This window comes from Drosophila mojavensis, unplaced genomic scaffold, assembly GCF_018153725.1.
Source record: "Drosophila mojavensis isolate 15081-1352.22 unplaced genomic scaffold, ASM1815372v1 contig_16, whole genome shotgun sequence".
Lineage (NCBI taxonomy): Eukaryota > Metazoa > Arthropoda > Insecta > Diptera > Drosophilidae > Drosophila > Drosophila mojavensis.
Genome location: NW_025318693.1, coordinates 7,464,952 through 7,485,224, shown reverse-complemented (window position 1 = coordinate 7,485,224; position 20,273 = coordinate 7,464,952). Strand labels below are relative to the sequence as shown.

General features: G+C 39.9%; 1 protein-coding gene across 2 annotated transcripts in view; it reads right to left on the bottom strand.

The window, feature by feature from the left end:
- The window catches only part of LOC6573121, a 99,866-nt gene that overhangs the window by 37,517 nt on the left and 42,076 nt on the right, over window positions 1-20,273 (bottom strand). The gene's annotated exons all lie outside the window — the stretch shown is intronic.

Sequence of the window (20,273 nt, the reverse complement as noted above, 5' to 3'; positions counted from 1 at the left end):
GAATTGTAGTTTTAAATGCTACAGCACCGACACGACTATTGACAAAGTCATTAACACAATATTAAATTGTCTTTTGCTATTGTTGTCGTCGGCGTCGTTGTTATTGTTGTTGTAGTTGCAATTACTTGACTCCTTCTTCGATGCCTTGAACATCAACAAATGTCAACAAAATGCTGCCTTTTAACTGTCACGCCAACGGCACGCAAAGCAAGCCCAAAAACGCCACGAAACCCAACCGCACGGCAGCCCTCGCTGTCGATCTCCCTAGCTAGAGCACGCCTCCAACTTCTCAACTCTAAAAACCCGCCAATCCCTCTGACCCTAACCGCAATCGTAGCCATCGTAGTCGTAGTCGTAGTCGCATAATCACAACCAAGTACGTGAGTGGGAATATTAATGCTAAATTGACGACAGCAACAACGATGACTACGATGACGTCGACAACAAGAGCAACAACAGCAGCAACAGCAACACCAACAACAACGACGACAATGAAATGATGATGATAGCGAACAGCGTTGAGCTCTGCTCCCAGTTTTACTTCAAATCGTAGTCCTAGTCCGTCCGTCCGTTTGTCTAGCTGCGATTTCATGGCGGCCTCATCTTTTGCATTTAAACTGCCAATTGATGTCACTGCAAATAGATATAGGAAAAGGAAGAGCGCAGGAGGCGGGGACATGGCTCAGCAGCAAACTCTAGAGGCAATCCCAGCAAATGACAGTGGTTACAGCGCTGAATTCCAGCTGGCTGAGGTGATTGCTTCATGGCCTAACGAGCTGCGCCCTGACCGCAGACTATGCCAGAGCCTGCAATTGATATACATATATATAGATATATATATATATCTGATGTCTGTATGTATAGAGATAATTGCAGTGCTAAAGTTAAGCTCGTATTGAAATTCTTTATAACTTCGCTGGAAGCGAGAAGTGACAACTATCAAAGAAGCTGATATGATAAGATATTACATTCTGCAAAGCAGCTTTAAATCGGGCAAACATTATTGATTTAATATATTGTGCTTAAGCTGTTGTCAATTCTGAGCTGATTGATGATTGACAGCGATTTAAGCAGCGGCTTACGCCTAGACTGTACGCCTCAGTACACCTGTGCACCTGTGGCAGCCTAGTCATCACACACACACACACGCTGAGATCTATCAAGCAGCGCAAAGCTCATTAATACCCTGAAAAGGGAACCCGCAATGATGTTACGCGTAATTTAATTTTGGGACACCCGCCAGCAACAAATTCCTCACGCATAATTTCAGTTTGCACACGGCTTTGTGTCGCGTACGTGAGTGTGTGTGTATGTATATATGTATATGTGAGTGTATGTGTGGGTGTCGGAGTGTGGCAATGGGTGTGGGTGGCAATGCTACAATTTTTGACATTTATTTAATATGCGCACGTTTTATAGAAAAGCAATTCCCAGTCGTATAATTTATGGCACACTACAAAAATTTGCAATTGACGTCGCAAGAGAAGCACGCACACAGCTAGATATCGCCATATATGTATATGTATGAATAGATACACTAGCGGGCAGCGAAATAAGTACATAAATATATATTTAATAAAATAAAATTGAATGCAATTCAAAATTACCAAAATAAATTATAAAAATATTTTTAAATATATATTTCAATATATATATATATATATAGAAAAAATAGTAATTCGATATTTAAAATATATAATTAAATAAATAATAATGTATTGAGCGAAAAAATTTAATTTCAAATAAATTCTTCATCAATAATAACCGGAAATAATTAAATAATTCAATAATTTCGCCAACTTTATTCCAATTAATTCAAGTTCCCATTACTTAATAATTTGCTAATATTTTTATATATTTTTTTATATTTATTGTTCCCATTTGTTTGGCCTTAGTACTTTAATTGCCCGACATAAAACAATACAGAAACAATTCCCTAACATGGCTTTAAGCGTAACCAAAATATTTGTATACCTAAAATAGTTGTGGTCATGTGTTTATTATGATGGCCCAAAGTGTTTAGCATGTGCGTATGTGTATGTGTGTGTGTGTATGTGCCTGTATTAGTTTCCATTTGGACTGTCACAAAACATTGTAGCAATTTTCGTTGCGTTTGTAATTCCCATGTAAGATGTCAAACTCCCAAACGAGCAGAGCAAACAGACACACACATACACACACAGGGACACCTACACACACAGACGCCTACACACACTGACATAGACACATTACGGCTCTGTCTAGGCAGTGCGCCGCGTCTCTTGACGGCAGCGGCATCAGCAAATTGACATAATTTGTGACGTTGCCCTCCGCCATTCACTCAAGAGCCGCAGCTTCGGCTGCAGGCTGAGGCTCCTGCTCCAGCTCCAGCTCCAGCCTCGGCGCCAGCCACTGCTGTGCGCGCAAGCGTAAGTGTGTAATGACTGATTTGCCCGTGAGGCGCACATGACAGTTAGCGCCGCCAATCGTAGGAGCGGGCCGCCCACGGCGACTGTCCCCGCGCCCGTCACACAAAACCAACTGACTGCGCTTGGATTTTGGCCAAGTGGAGCGTGCTGCGGCTTAGGTGGCCCCAGCTGGTTGTGGGGTCATTGGCATGGATTAGTCTCAACGGCGGCAACAGTTGACAGACTTGACAAATGTGTCCTAGTTTACAGCTTTGTCAATGTGTGGGTGAGTGTGTTTATTTTATAGTTATTTGCATACACACGCAGACAAGTTTCATTAGCCTGGCTTAATTGCCGGATTGTTTGTCTTAAATATTTATAATACATCAAAATATATTTTATTATAGCTACTCTGATGTATGCACCATTAAATAGACCTTGCTGACCTGCCACAATATTGTTGGCATTAAATATGCGTTCTATTTACAAGCATCATGCAACAATTTGTGGCAATAATTATGGGCCATTACATACATATACACATATACATGCTTACTTATGTCCCAACAATACCATTGAGTGCACCTGGCTGCTAATTGCAAATGAATATCGAACAAAGACTTAAGCTCACATTACTTCGGAATGAACCAGACATACGAATTCGAATAAATTTTTGACATATGTACAATACTGTCTATCCAATAGTATTTCACTCTATACTGTACATATAATATTATCATTATTGTTTTTGATTGGATTACAATAGAATATAAATGCGAATCGAAGCGAATATTTACACATTTGCTGATATAATTTAGATTTCTGTTTGATGTTAATGTAATTTGATTTTCATTTGTATTCAATTATTTCAGTCTTTAAATTTAATATTTAGTTTTATTATATTCTTTGAATACTTTATAAATATTTTGTTTTCCATATTTACCTGTATAATCTGTTTATTTATTTTCATTTATTTTTTATTTATTTATTTATTTTTTTTTTCTGTCAAAGGATGTTTTTATTATCAAAAAAGTTTTACTTTTCACCTTGCTCAAACATTGTCTCCCATGAAGTTACCTTGTTGAGTTTGCAATTTAGGTTTGGAGCAAATTTTTCCAAGTTTTATCATAATAGCAATATTTAATTTGCGTTGTCTTTGAGAAAGCTGCTAGCAGCTTATTAAATGCGCCGTAATTGCAAAATGGATGCTTAAGGCAGCATCGTAACTATTATATAGTGTATACTCGTATACTCTATAGAAAGGGTATACAGCAGAGACGACTTTGACGCAGTGCATATTTAATGACTCGTAGGATAATTGCTATATTCCTATAAGTCTATGTGAACGTATAACTATCGAGAGACTCGGAGAGTGGAAGACATATAATTGTGACCGTTAGCTTTGCAGTAATTATAGCCTGTCTTCTATGAAATCGTTACGAATCGATTGAAGCCAACGTCTAGACTCTTTTGATTATATATTAGTGTTGGTAAAGAGTAGGTACATCAAAAAGGAATATGGGGCACTAGGGAGTATATACAATAAACATCAGCCATCGAATAGCTTAGTTACTAAAATAGATTGAATATTTGTATATTTTTAGAGAACTTCTTTAAAGAGTATCTCTCAGTCTATCACATGCTCGCTCTATATATAAGCTTAGCTATAGTGCTCTTTCCGTACTTGTTTTGCTGGCACATAAGTTTTCTATTACACAATGTCATTTCAGTTTTTTATTTTTCTTATGGAGCGCAGGATGAGGCAGATACAAATTTCATTTGTTCGCGTTGCCGTGGCAGCTATGTTGTAGTTGTTGTTTTCTGTGCGTTGCAGGAAAACTGCCAACAGCTCGGCAACACATACTTAACACACACAGTCAGACACTCACTCTGTGAGAGGCACATAGAGCACTAAAAAATAAGAGAAAGAAAAAGAAAAGAAAACGAAAACACACACGCAACAGCGAACTCAGCTGGGTTATGCACATAGCATTTATATTTATATAAGTTGTCTTTATATAAGCGAAAGAAGCTGTGAAACTTATGCAAATTGCATTTCAGCCAGCTCGACTCTCAGCCAGCGCCTAAAAGTATGCGCTGCTAACGGGGCTGCGCTGCAAACCAAGAAGAAGGGAAAAAGGTGGTAGAAAATGCGCATAATGAAATCCAATGCTATGGCCAAGTCGGCTTCTTAGCTTGGCTTGCGCCTTGGCTTGGACTGGGCTTGGCTTGGTTAGGATAGCTGTGGCGCTGCTGCATGCCGGTTGCCACTTTCACGTTCCACTTTCGAGCTGCTGCCGCTGCTGGTGCCGCTGCTGTTGCTGTTGGTGGCGTCTTTTGTTGCCACCAAAGTTGTTTTACTCGTTTCACGCCACGAGTACGATGCGTCCTCTGAGCATGGTAATTTTCGCACAGGCACAACAAAAGTGTGTAGCTGTGTAGCTCAGTGTGTGTGTGTGTGTGTGCGTGCGCTTAACTGTAGACACTTGTAAAAATAGTGTGCGACTATATGGCAGGCACTGTCGCCGACCCTGGCCAACGGCAAAGCAGGTCACGTGTGGCATAAACGAGGCATTGCGTCAGTGCTTCTTGTTCTTCTGCTATGCCTTCTTCTTCTTCTGCTTCTTCTTCTTGTCTTGGCGAATTTTCTTTAAATAAATATGTACATGGCTATGCATACAGTGAAATCTCAATTAAAGAACTGCCTCGGCTGCGCGTCGATCATATTTGTAGTTAAAAGCCAATTCGACAAAGAATTTTACAAAATCTCGTCGATGCAAGCTAGAAACTATTTTGTTATTGAGCAGATGACAAAGTTTAAGTTAAACAACTATTTCCAGCCTGAGCAAAATAATTAGCTAAAGAGCGAAAATATTATAAAAATTGTTGAAAATCTTGCAATATTTCTGATGCAACATTACAGAATTTAAAAGATTAAAAGATGACAAATTTGATTTATAGAGTTAAGATCAAATATAACATAACACACCAATTATATATACATATGTGCATATATCCTAAATGTCTTTCTAATTGGTTAAATACTTTTTTGCCTTTCAATTTGTAAATGTATTTAGTATTTAGTATATTTCGTATTTAGCCGAAAAGTAATGCAGCTAGTTTTTTCGCTCAAATACAACTTTTACTGTACTCAGCTGCTTGCAAAACTCGTTCACGCTCTCTCTATGTCTGTCTCTCACTCACTCGCTAGTTTCTATCTCACTCGTTTGTAGTTGTGCGCGTTTGTATAATTGAGATGAAAGGTAATGACTCGCATAGCATACTTTCGAGCGCCCAAATCGCGGCCCAACAATGCGCCAGACAATACCATACTAGACACACATACACGCACACATGTATTGTGTCTAGGTGTGAGTGTGTAATTGTGTGTGTGTGTGAGTGTTTGTTGGCTCTAAGTGGCACAAGGTAAAGTTGTTGTCGCTGCGTCAGGTTTTGCTGTTTGACGCGCCTGACTAGCTAGTGGGCGTAGGTAAGTGTATGTGTGTGCGCGCATGTATGTGTGTGTGAGGACTATTTGCACTAATTTAGTTGAAAACAAATAAAGTCTTTTGTTCGCCTTTACATTGAAGTGCAGAGAACCACACAGTGAGATCGAGAGAGAGAGAGACAGAGTAAGAGAGAGAGAGAGAGAGCACGATAGAAAGACAGATAGAGCGGGAAAGGGAGAGAGATAAGTGGGCTTAGTGTATGTGCAAGAGAGAAATTTAGCCAGCGGCTAAGCAGCAGCTGGTTGGATATACTAAGAAAAGAAAAGAAAAGAAAAGAAAAGAAAAGAAAAGAAGAAAAGGCAGCAGCTACAACAGCAACAACAACAGCGGCAACAACAACGGCAATGGTAGCCGGCGGCAAGTGTTAACCCATTTTTAGCCTACTCACTCTAAGTAATTAGCCAAGTACATTTGCAGCTTATAAATTTTGCATAAGCTGCAATTAGTAGCAACTTCTTGCAGCAGTTGTTGCCACACTTGTTTTTGGTGTTGTTGCCGTTGTTGTTGTTGCTGCTGTTGTTGTTGCTGCAGTTGTTATCTCACGTGCACCCAATTAGATCCAAATGTCGATAGTTGTGTGCACAGTTGAAGGCTGTCAGGCAAGAGTCAACAAATTGAATTTGTATTGCGGCCTAATAAATAATAAGCTAGGCCAAGACAACGGGCCAGCTGTTATATTGACGAAACGACTCGACAAGCAATCAAGCAACAAACTCAAACACACACAGACTGACAAAATAACAAATACGTCAATAAAAAATGGAAAAACATATAAAAATGCAAAAGTGACTGGCAGGCCGGAAAAGCACAAAAGAAAAACACACACAAAAAACAACAGAAAGAAAAATAAACAAGCTCATCGCTTACATATTAATTGACCTTCAGCTGGTTGTGCCTTCAAGGTAAGCGAAAGCAATTGCTGTGCATTGAGAGGGGGTGATGGGGGATTATTGATTTGTTTTACAGGCGTATCAATCGATTCTTAAACGACTCAAGTAGCTGGCCTTAAAGCCACCTTGTTTATGGTCCTAGCCCTTAAATGCCAAATACTTTAGGCGGCCTACATTTGAGGGCGTGGCACCAGTGTTCGCGACACGAACATTTAGTAATCAATACTTGTGCTAGATGTGTAATTTCCAAAAAAGAAACATGAAATATTACTTAATAAATTATATCTCATTTCATGATTCAAAATTTCCAGAAATGTTCAGTCGTGCTATTAAGCTTGTTTGGATTGGCATGGGCCAAAAATACGAGCAGCGCTCATCTCTAGATAAATGGTCGACCGCAAAATCATCTAAGCATTCGGAGTCAGAGAGAGAGAGAGATTGAGAGAAAGAGTAGGAGAGTCTCAAATTGCGCTAACCTTATACGCCCTTTGGTCCTTCGGGCGCGTCTGATATGTGAGCTGACTGCCTTTTGTGACTTTTGTGCTCTCGAATGCTGCACACCTTGCACAAAGGTACAAAATCTGTGAGTGTATGTATGTGTGTGTCTGTGTGTGTATGTAGTTTGATGCCTCTCTTGCACCTTTGCCCTGAAATTACATCAATTACAGCGACTTGTCTTCGACTAAGCTAACCGAAAAAGTAAGAATAACGAGCCGAGCAACAGAGACCTTGCGGCTGTCTAACAATACCTATTCACACACATTTCAGTGGGTGTAGGTGTATCGGTATGTGGGTGTCTGTCTGTCTGTCTGTGTGTGTGTGTGTGTAAGCAGCTGGGTGGCTGGTGCCTTGCACATTTAAGAACATTTGACCTGAAGTGCATTGGTCATCACGTGTGGCCATGAGTCTGCATTTGAGTGCACTTTGGTCAGCAATTATTTTACGTTGAGGTCACATTAGAGAGGTCGCCGCCAGTGTGGCCAGCTCGGTTGCCAAAGCCAAGTCACGTGCGAGGTTTGCTTGAAACAGATAGCTGAAATGTAATTCAATCCATTTTAAATATGGACCCATATATATTTTTCGGATACTCCTTGCCTTTGGGTTTCAAGTAATGTACGTGAATAGGCATTTCATATACCAGATATCCCAGTTTAATGATATTGCCAAATAAAGGGGCTGCATTTAATATACGTTTTAGTAATTAAAAATGATTAATGGAAATTGAGTCGAATTGAATAATTTTACAAGCAGAAATGCATACATATGACATATCTACCTCTCCCTACTTTATGGTCACCAAAATAAGTAAAATAGTTCTTATGTAAAAGCCTTGCAATTCATTAGCTTTGCGCCAATTTCCTTTTCGACAACCTGTGCGTGCGTTAATTACCTTGAGATGAGTGGAATTTTTCATAAGTGAGCATTTTTCCTTATTGCACATTTCCGATTTGCATTTCGTTCTTCCGCTGCCAATCAGAATCAATCAACAGGCAACAGTGCACTATGGGGAAAAATCCAAATTATCGGGTATTAATTAATAACTTAAAAACTAAGCCAGATTTTTTGATCCGGTTTTTGTATTATTAATATGTATACCATCAGAAATATATTTTAGAAAAATGGGCGTGTCACCGCCCACCCAAAAAAAATTTATTAAAATTTTGTATTAAAAATTTTTTTTTTTTTTTAAGAATTTTGCTTGTTCATACTTTAAAATAATAATTTTAATTGAAAACAATCGAACTTTCATAAAATCGAAATTAGTTTTCTTCAGTTTCGAGTTCCAAATCAGCCAGAAATATTGATCCGCTAAAAAAATTCGGGTTCTTCAACTGATTTAATTGTGCCTTCAACTTTACATAATACAATACGTACAACTTCATTAGACAGCGACCTTTATGCTTTCAAACTCTTTTCTAAAGATTTGCCGAAGAAATAATGTGATCAGATGTATCCATTGTTAAAAACCATCAGCGAAATTATGGATTCTGCTCTCATGCTCTCATGCATGATGAAATTAGTCTGATTTATAGACCTGGTTGGGCAAATCAGACGCTTCCTTACCAAAAAGCCTACAGGATGAACAGTACTTTCCATAATCTGCCTCAAATGAACAATTATTTTTATAAACATTTGCTGTCATAGGCAGTCATTCATAGTTGTCAGCTAGTTTTTGTTCCTGCTGCATTTCTTCCATTTGTAATTTATATTTTGGCAAAAAAAGCGGCTTTTGCTTTTTTAATATCATTTATAAGTTGAATCAATATTAGTCTTATTTAGTTTCAAAATCACAATTACTATTTCTTGGTTAGAGTTGCCTTTTTCATTGAGCCAAATATCACACAGGTCAGCTCATAGTCACCTGCTAAAAATTGATTTGCGCCGGTTGTGCGCAAAAGTGCACATTGAGACAAAGGCACTAAGATCCCAATTGATTACTCTATAACATGCAATTGGAATTACACTGGTGCGCCCTGGTGGCTGTTTTATATGTCTTTGCAAAGTTTAATTTTATTTACAAGAAATGAAATTTGACAACATTTGCTAATTATACAATAAATGATTAAAATAAGTTCAAACATCAATTGGTTTTTAAGCCAACGCATAGTAGAAGCCCTAAAAATTCATATCCTTTTTAAATTTCTCAAAAATAATGTCTGGTCATTGAATAACGATGATTTGAAAATCGGCTAACACAAATTGTAAGCTGAAGGCAAATGCTTTTCGAAGATAACAGCTGACTTTAACAGCTGTTAGGCTTAACAGTGGACTGTTATTCAACATTTTGGGTACAGTACCTTAAAGTTTGGAGTTTTATTAAGATGTTAACATAAAAAAATTATAAATTTTCATACTTCGCAAAAATGACTAAATACCCGAAAAACGGCAAAATTCCCCATAGTGCAGTGCAACAGTTTGCGACGCCAGAGCAGTTGCAAAAATGTTTCTTTGATACTTTACATTTTCTTGGTCCGAAACATGCAATTTTTTTGTACTATTTTGTGATGGCCGAATCTCTTTTCGACCGGCCCTCGGAACAATTGAACAACTGAACTGGCAGCAGCAGGCATAAAGTGTGAGAGCTTGCCCTGAGCTGCCAGGCAACCTAATGGTAGTTTCGTACACATGGGATCGAAGAGCACAGAGTTAGGAGTCAGACACAGGGAGTGAGAGAGTAAGACCCCGTTAGCACAAAGTCCGCAGAGCGTCGCCCGTGGCATATTGAAGTGCAGTTCGACGCAAGCATTTTGCAGCCGCATTGTCATGTCAACCGATAAATTCACACATATGTTTGTATGTGTGTGTGTGTGTGTTGTGTCAGAGTACTTGTGTGTGCGTGAGTATACCCACCAACAACGAACAATTGACACCTACGGCAATCCTTTTTTCGGTCACGTCCAAATTGCAAGTTGAAGTTGCCGTTTGCAGCTGTTCGTTTACTGCTAGAGGACAGCGCACTGTGTGCGTGTGTGTGTGTGTGTGCGTATTGAACTGTTAGTTATGGTCGCTGACAGTAGCGGACGCTTAAGAGAACGGACACCAGCACATGGCTTGCATAAGCTGCGTTTCCGCTGCCAGCTCGTTTGAGCGCCTGTCAACCGAATGGCTGCTTCAGGCTATGCAGTTGGCCGTGCAATTGCACCTTAAATGGCTGCATAATGATAAAAAGAATGAAGCGAATGAAGCGTCACCGGAATGCAAGCGATAGGGAATACATGCAGCAGAATGAGAAGTAATATATATAATATTTCCATTATTTAAATTCTCTTAATGGGTCTTCATTCTATGTGGGACATCATTTATAGCGAATTTTAAGGCCTCAATAAAACTGAAAAATAAGCTAGATTTGCAGCAACAGAATGATAAGTAATATATATAGTATTTCCATAATTTAAATTCTCTTAATTGAATTGCTTCATAGGGAATAGAAAACCTTTATAGATCTCCATTGTATGTGGGAGACCATTTGTAGCAAATTTTTTTGCCTCAATAAAACTGTTAAATAAGCTTTATTTCCATATTGCAACATAAACTTAAAACAAGAATTCATAGCTCAAAGAGTAAACTGCTTAATTGCATGATTACATGTATAAATTGAAGCATTCATGAAGTTTTTTACTCCGCCAATTAAAATTGTGTTTCATTATACACTGTAGGGCCGTAACGGAAACGAAGTATATCAGTTTGTCAATTCAGCAATGTATACTTATAATATAAATAAGTAATCAATAATAGATTTTGTGTAGACATTTTATGTCTTCCGTTTGGCACTTTGATACAGGGTCAATTCAAATGAGACCTAAATCTCCATTGACATGTCTATTATGGATATCATCGACCGCTCCGCCGTCGTTATAAAAGAGCATCGAGCAGCTGTAAGCGCTGATTGCGGATTGTATTAATTATTCAGTTTTTATGGATGGAAACGCTGCAAAAAAGTGCACGTTCAGCGTGCTATCATGTTCATTAAATCAATGATTCGACAATTTTAATTTTTTAGTCAACGACGTTCACAGCGTCAGCCATGCCTGCCGACCCTGCTGTGCATTACACTGCAGTGTATGTGTGTCTTTCTCCCAATGTGTGTGTGTGTGTGTGTGTGTGTGTGTGCGCACCAACCGCATGCAATGTGGGCACATAAAAACTATTGCATACTTATGTGCGCTTCAAAGTTTGGGAACCAAAAATGTCTATGAGCAAACATTTTGGCAAAGATTTTCGCAAAGCTCTGCGATTTGTAGACAGTTAGACAAGGCCAATGTTTTCAACGAGCTAAACGCGCGCGCGCATGTGTGTGTGTAAATGCGTGTGTGTCTGTGTGTGTGTGTGTGCGGTTGCACTGGAATTTGCAATTATTGCCGCTTAGCAGAAAATTCTTTGCATGTTTTACGCGCACACCATCAAAGTAGCAACTTGGCAAAACTATTGTCAAGAATTTTTAGATCAACACACATGTTGACACTCACACAAACTCACTCACAAACTCTCGAGCACAGACGCACACATACACAGAGATAGAGACCACATTTGTATGGCTGACAATGAATGACAAAAATGAATTTTAATAAAGTTGCGCAAATATTTGCATATTGCATGAGCGCTAAAAACTTTCATTGACAAAAACTTGTTTGCCCCGACAGACAATAAACCATTTTGGTTTTATGCATTGCGAATCGCTGGCATTCTCGATATTAAAATGTTGGCCAACTTTTGATGCGGGTCAAACGTGAAATTAGCTTTGACTTTTTAGCTAAAACTTTAGTGGCGCACATTGCGTTTACGCCACGTTTGGCAAACATTGACTTGTTTGCATTAGAGGCTTTAAAACTTTTCTTAGCCAAATCAATTTGCGCAGCCCACGTAGCGCTCGCTCGTAATAACTTTAAACTGTTTTAAAACACAGCGCGAAAAATTTCATTACCACCTTTGCCATCGGATCGGTGAGGCGAAGTGGGACCCGCAACCTTTTTGATTATTTTGCGCCGCTTTCAAAGTAAATATTTGACAAGAAACAACAACAGCGGCAGCAGCAGCAACAGAAACAACAACAACAACAACAACAACAACAACAACAACAACAACAACAACAATGACAAACAACTTGGCCGTCTTAGACGTCGACACTGCGCTGAAGCACTTAAAACCTAATTAAATTTGCATTACAATTTTTTTCTTGCGTTTTTCTGTTGTTATTGTTATTGCTTTTGCTATTGCTGTTGCTGTTGTCGTTGCTGTTGCTGTTGCCTCTAATTTTGTTTTGAGAAACAGCCACGAGCTCGCGCTTCAGGCATTACTTTGAAGGACCCGGCGCACTCAGCTGAACTGGTTGACAATCAGGCTGCCTGGTCAGCTTGTAAAGAGGCGTCAGAAAAAACAACAGCAACAAAAACGATGACGAAAGCAACAACAATTGGCATTGTGGAACAAGCAGCGCTTGTATTTTGCAAGCAACTTGCAAATTATAAATTTTAATATCTTTGCTAAGCAAATTATTGCTTTGATGTTGCTGCCAGAGGCAAGCTAAGTAGGCGTGATGAAAGACAGAATAGGCAAGTGAACAGAGAGACAGAGAGAGAGAGAGAGAGAGAGAGAGAAAGAACTAGAAATAGATTTACAGAAAATAAAGAGAATGTAATGAAAAACATGGAAACTGATAATAACAATTAATAAACATATTTTCTATAATATCTATCTCTTTTATATTTTAAATATTTATATAATATTTATATACTACTTTAAATGATCTTATATTTCAAATAAATATTTATTAAGTTACAGCCTTATGTATATGTTGAGCTCTCTTATCACTGGTGAGGGAGGTCAGAAACATATTTTTACTTCTTCCACTAGTAAGAGCGTCAATAGATGTAATCTATGTATAATGTATCTTTATTTCTCTGGATTATTTAATCACTGATGCGGGATGCTCACTTCGAAGAACTCCGACGCTTATCGTCGCTGTTTTATTAAAAAATTTTTATTTCAAAAGAATTTTTCAGTTAAAAATAACTACTTATATATAGATTATCGTTACTGCCGTGGTATCCAAAGGCAAGTAATTGAAGCACAAGAACAACGCTTTGCTCAAGTCCTTATACTCGATAACTGTCAATATTTGATATTTCTAAAAATAGTTTCCTCTAATGAATTTTCACTTTTGCTAACTTTTAAAGTATATCCAACAAATTTAGTATATAGAACTCATAGGTAATAAAATATATAAAAAGTGAAATAAAAAATAAAAAAAATTGCTGACTGTCGCATAATATTATTTATTTATTTATTTTTTTTTTTATAACTGTTCACTCTGTAATACTACGAGATTTAGTTAGCTCTGAGCGTTTTATAGTCAATAATTGGCCAGCTTATATGAAATCACACTTTTAGCTTTAATTACGATTTGCACTCCATCTAAGCTTACATTTCGCGCTGTTTTCTCATTCACTGTGCAGATTATTTCTGATTATGAATGGCTCGGTTATTTTTCAGTTCTTTTTCCGTTGCATGCATTTTTAACAGAGCGCTAAGCTGGTTGCCAGGGCAGCTCATAACATAAACACGTACAGCATTGACCATTCAGCGTGAGTGGTAGATGATTGTTAACTGAGCTGCGGCCTTAACATCGATCAAGCCTTTGCCGCAACAACAGCAAGAGAATCATTTAAAAGGCATTAAAATTTATTCGAGTGGTCGTTAAAATGTCAGTCGCGCAAACAATAACCAATAAAAAGTGCGTGCCGGGAAGAAAGGCAACAAAGAAAGGTACGCTTTATTATGTAAATGCTTGAGAAAACACGTGTAGCACAATACAAAAGCTTAAAGCCATTGTTTAAGTACGCAAACGGACGGTGGCGTATACGCAATAAGTTTTTCTGACTGCGGCGTGGGAAGCGTGCTGGATAAGGAGCAGCTAGGCAGGCAGCCAGGCTGCGAGGGTAGGCAGGCAGGGAGTGGTGGTAGGCTGTCGGAGCTGGCAGGCTGGCAGACACTGACCCAACTGCAGGCGCGGCAATAAAGCAAAAGTGAAGACAAAAAAAATATGAAGAAAACACCCAAGATTTATTTGTTGAGCAAGTCGACCAAGTTGGGCCAACACCAGCTAAAGCGATGCCAAGACGACGTCTGGCATTTCACGTCGGGCTCTGGCCTGGCATAGTTTCGCATGCTGACACTAGTCCAAGTCCTGGAGTCCATATGTTGCGTGCAAATCACGCTGCAGAGCAATAGTGTCTGCACGGCTGCCCAGCTGCCCAGGGGCAGCCCAGATGATGGCTGGGAGTTGGAGTTTGGCCGCTGCCAACAGGAAGTTTGTGGACCAAAAACGGAAGCGTCAAGATTTATTATAAAAATGCTCATAGCTCAGCCAGCCAAACGGCATATTACGTTAAAAGTGCAGAGCACACATACATTCATACACACATACTTAGTGCTTATGTACCACATATACATTTGCCGTGGCAAAAGTTGGCAGCAAATTGTGCGGTCCAACGGTAAAGTGAGCAGCTCTTAATTGCACATTTATTTAGGTTCGCCACTCGAGGCCCGGCTCTTAGTCTGCCGCTTAGTAGTTTATCATTTGCTGTGCTTAACTAACCCACACTCACACACACACACACACACACACACACACAGCCTACATACCTAGACTGTGAAGCACTTCATATGAACTCCCGATACACTCTCTAGACTGCGCCACGTAAAAACTTTGCTTTACAATTTGGAGCTGTATTTTCGTATACTCTATATGCCGCAGAGTTTGATCAGATAGTCAGGGAATATAAAATGCAGTCAAGTGGGCTGAGTTTTTTTTTTTTATGAAATAATATATATTTATATATTATTATTGTCATATATTATTTATTGCCATGAAATTATTCTAGCTGCTTGAATTTGATATCCATGTACATACATATATATTTATATTTATAATGATGTATTAGTTTTTGGTCTGCATATAAACACATAATCTATTCTGCTGAAATTTGTTTCAATAAAGTTTTCCTTATTAAAAATTTAATGGTTAATTTATGTAATTATTATCTATTATATATATATATATTAGCTCTCTGCCAGAGTATAAAAACTTCGCTAGAGTATAAAGAAAACTATTCTTTTCTGGAATTGTTTTTTTTTTTTTTTTCTGCTGCCTTTGCTGCCTTTGCTGCCTTTGCTGCCTTGCGGCCAGGCAAAACTTTTTGCCTCTTGACGCAAAACGGAAATCTGTATATTAAATGACTAATTATAGACATTTTATTACCTTGAGCAAGATAAATGGCCACACAGTGTGCACATGAGTATATATATATGGGTGGGTATGTGTATCTATGTCTCTCTCTCTCTCTCTCTCTCTGTGTGCTTGTTAGCCTGAGTTAGTTTGCGCAGAGCATAGTTGGTAGTCTCAGTTACTTAAGTGCCTAGTGCCAGTCGGGCCACGCCCACAATTAAGCACAGCAACTGACATAGAACATTTTCAATTAAAAAACATTTCTACTTGCTGACGCCGCCGTCGCCGTCGTCGCCGCTCACTAACCTTGGACGGAGTGGTTTTTTGTTCTATGTGGCATGCGACATGCTGCAAATGAAAATGTTGAAAATCCACAAAATTAAAATGACAAAAGCGCGCCGTTTACTTTAAAATGCATTTCCATAGAGGCGGCAGGCAGGCAGCACCATCAGCAGCAGCACCAGGACATCAACAACAACAACAACAACAACAAGAGCCAGCGCTTCCTCAGCGGCGGCGTCAGGCGCCTGCAATTTCCACGTTACGTTTCGTTTCATTTCAGTTAGTGCCAGCTGCTGCTCCCGTTGCCTTGCCTTTTGTGTAATATGCTGGCTGGCACCTACAGTTCCGCAACCCCTCCTCTCGCCCCCTCCCACAAAGACTCCACCCCGCTGCACACCCCCTCGGCCATGTGTGTCCTTTCAAATGGCGCACCGTTTGCCTCCAACTCCCGGTGCTCGCTGACAGCATGAAAATTTTTGCAAATGCAGCAAATGAATTCTTTTTCCCAGCGCTTCCTTTGCCAATCTGGCCTAGGCGCTGCCTCCACTTGTTGTTGCTGTCGTTGCTTTTATTGTTGTTGCTGTTGTTGTCCTTGTTGCTGTTGTTGCCAGCGCCCTTTCAGTGCATTTAGTGGCATCATGAGATGCTATTGCAATTTCCTTGCTTGTCGCACATACTAATTCGCACTGAGGCAACCAACCGCATGTCCCCCCCGTCAAACACCCTAGCACCCACGCGCCCAGAAGTGGGCGAGGATGGGCGTGCCACAAGAAAACATGAGACAAGCCAATGCGAAAGCAAAGTGGAAAAACTCAAATGCTTTGCATAAACGGAAAGTAATAATTTAACGCAAAATTTCCTTTTGCTGTTCGCTGCGGCTTCAACTCCTGCTGCTCCTGCTGCTGCTGCTGCTGCTGCTGTTGCTGCTGCTGCTCCGACTGGTTGCTACTGCTGTTTCTTACGCTTCAATTGGCTCTCGTTCGCATGTGGGCGTGTGTGTTGGTGTGTGTACCGCCATCGTCATGCCACAAATTGAACTTTTAACTGTAACACAAGCTTCCCCAAAGCATCCGGTGGCAGCTGCGTGCGGTGGCAACTGCGTCTGCCGCTTCTGCTGCTCCGACTGCTGCTCAGGAAATGACAACATGACCTTCGGGCGCCTCTGCGCTTTAAATTTGTTTAGCATCTTCCGCTTATGGCTTGGCAATAGCCGCCAGCTAAAGCATTCAGAAATAGTCATAGTCCAACTTTTCCACTTATTACTCTTGACTGCGTCCAATCGATAAACTTGCCACAGTCTTACACTAATGCCACGAGGCCAGCACTACTTCCCAAAAATATGTATGTAAATCGTCTCGAGCTGCAATAACACGTGCTCGAGCTCTTGCTGTGCGTGTGTTGGATTTCCATTCTTTGTTTTGCATTGTGGCCAAAAATTTTCCCATGTCATTTCTTTTTTGTTTTTTTCCTCTTCGCATGTTTACACCTCAGACAGATGGGTTGGGGCGTAGCTGAGCGGAGGGGCAGTTGGACCGAAGAAATATGTTGGGGTTTTATAAGTACTCCTTGCTGCAGTTGCAAGTGTTTTAAGCCCATCTTTATTTTGGTACCCTCGCTAGTTTTTCTATATTTTTTTAATGGATAAATATAGTTATCTACCTGGGCCCCAAGGGCGAAAGGCTCCAGCTCCAGCTACGTCACTGTCAAATGCAAATTTAATTTTCATGCTGGGCACAACGAGCCGAAAAAAGAAGGAAAAGTACGAACGTGGAACTCCCGAGAAGATTTTAACATGTCCAAACATTCTAAACATGCAAATTTTCCAGTCTGTCGCTGCTTTCGCTCTTCTTTTTATTTTTATTTTGTTTTGTTGTACTTTATTTGTTTTTGTTTTTGCTAAGTAGCAAAAGGAAAAGCGAGAGAAGAGAGAGAGAGAGCAAACAGGAAAAAATAGCAAACCCGGCAACCGGAAAAACGGAAGCAACGTGCGTGCATGCGTGACACAATTGAAGCGCCTAACGCCGGACTTGGAGTTCCAGCTCGGAAGCGGGAGCGGGAACGAGTAAGGGACGTCCGAGCAGTAACGTGCGCTTATCTCTCGCTCTCTTACTCCCTCACTCCCTCCCCCTCAACTAGTCTGCCTCTCACTGTCTCTCTTCCTGTTACTCTCGCCCACGGCTGCTCTTCAAATCGGGCCCCGAGGAATCGTTAGCCAGCTATTTTGGGCAGAGTGGTTCGGTGAGCAAACAATGCAAAACAAGAGCCGCAATAGAAGCAGCTGAAAAGGCAAACAATGAACTAAAGACAAAAACAAAACAACAATGTTAAAGAGCAGACGAAGTTGTGCCGAATATTAAATGCTCTACTAACGGGATTCCAATCAAAACTTTAACAAAAGTTTTCAATAAGGAAAACAACATTTTCGCATTGAATCTTTAGACAAGTTTTTTTTTTTGGACTTGAGCCTTGAAGCGATCCGATAAAACCTGAAATAATTTTATATACATACACATATGCTCGACTAAGAGATACCCTAACCTGTGCAGATTGTGTAGAAGATGGCTGAATAAGCCAATATAAAGAAGTTATTCGAATTAGATATATAGCTACAATATTTTTCTCTTCAAGCATGTGTATCATACTAGATGACAAATTGCGAATACACCTGTAAATGTAACCAACAATAGATATTCAACTAAACGCTGTCAGCGTGCGCTGCGTTTGCATTTGGGAACAACGCACTGAAGTGATTCGGCGATTGATTTTGCTCCGCTACTGATTTGCCTCCTCTGACATGGAAGAACAAGAGCAACCAAAAAAGAACAGTTGACAAACACAAAAAACAAAAATAAAAGGAGGAAAGAAAAAAATGTAGGAGTAGGAAGAGCATTGCCCGCAGCTGGCGACAAGTGCATAAGAGGCCCGGCGGAGGGGCAGGAGCGCTGTGCCGTAGCGGCGTGGCGGGCCGAAGGGTTAGCAGTAAAATTGTTTGGAAAATTGATTTTTCTTACATTTAACTGAGCATTCGATTGCTTATTTTGCGAGCATCGCAGCGAGCGAGTAAGAAGCGCAAACAAAAGCAAGAGAAAGCACACAGAAATCAGGCAACAAAAGAGCCAAAAATCAGATGAAGAAAAAACAGAAACGAGAACGAAAGAAACGAAAACGAAAAGAAATGACACAAAAACAACAATAAGCGCAGTGCGAGAAAGCATCGAGCCAGTGAAGTGGAAATATTAAATTATTTATGTAGTTGCATTGCGTTATGTTCTTCCGCATCTACTGTTCTTTTATTGCTTGCTGTTCGCGCTGTTTGCTAATCTCTTTGATTGTTTTCCCCAGCCAGCAGCCCAGTGAACCCCGTTTGCCTTTTCTGCCCCTGCCCCTGCCCCTGCCACTGCCCCTGCCACTGCCCTTGCCTCTGCTCCTGATTCTGATTCCACCTCTTGCTCAACTTGTCGTCTTCTTGGGCGCGTTGCCTTTTGCTTGTTTGGAGCTTTTGTTTACCCAGGCGCTATTTACATGCCGCTCTCGCAAAGACAAAGGCCAAGTCTCGGGCCACTTGAAAATTGACTCAAATATTTGGGCGTAGTTAAATTAAAGCATGTACCACGCAGATTTCTAAAAAAACAACAACGTGAATATTAGCGCATGTGTGCGTGTGTATGTATGTGTGTGTGTGCTTGTGTCTGGGGCCAGTTGTTGGTCGGTTCGGTTACCTGCGGTTATTTGGCCAACTTGATGTCTGTCTCAGTTCATGATGTATTCATAACGAGCCACTCAATTAATTAAGTAAAAGTAATACGCCCGCCTAGGCTCAGCGATTGTAATATCAACCACCCAAGCAAACAAAATAACATAATGCTAATTATTTTGCTTCACTCTACAGTGGGGAGTCACCCCATTTGACATTGCTATAGCTGGAAACTGGTGTCTGGGAGGCGACGCGTTTCAATTACCAGCGAAACGAAATGAGCTCCTTTGACATTGGCAATGCGTTGCCCGACCGAAATGAATAATTTTGATGAAACAAAACAATGCGAGTAATACGCACTCCCATATTTACTTTTTGCAGCCCACAAAAGAACACTCCAAAGAGAAGGAAAGACAGAGAGAGATAGAGAGAGAGAGAGAATATATGTATATGAGAGAGAGATGGAATGTATATGAAGAATATATTTACAAGAATAATTACACATGAAGCTTAAGCTGAAAGTTCAAGTAGTTCATTAGGCACATTTTAATATAGTCTGAATATAAGACGAAGCAATACGCCTAATATGTAGTTGATGAATCCATATCTAGAGAAAGGAATAACAAAGCTCAGACTAAGCTTTTAATTACAGTTAACATATATAATTTTTAAACAAATATACATTTTAGCATTGAGATAAGGACGCGATTTTCATAAATATTTAAATTTATTTATGCATTCCATTTAAATGTATATGCCTGCCCTTAAATGTAGATTTACTGTTGA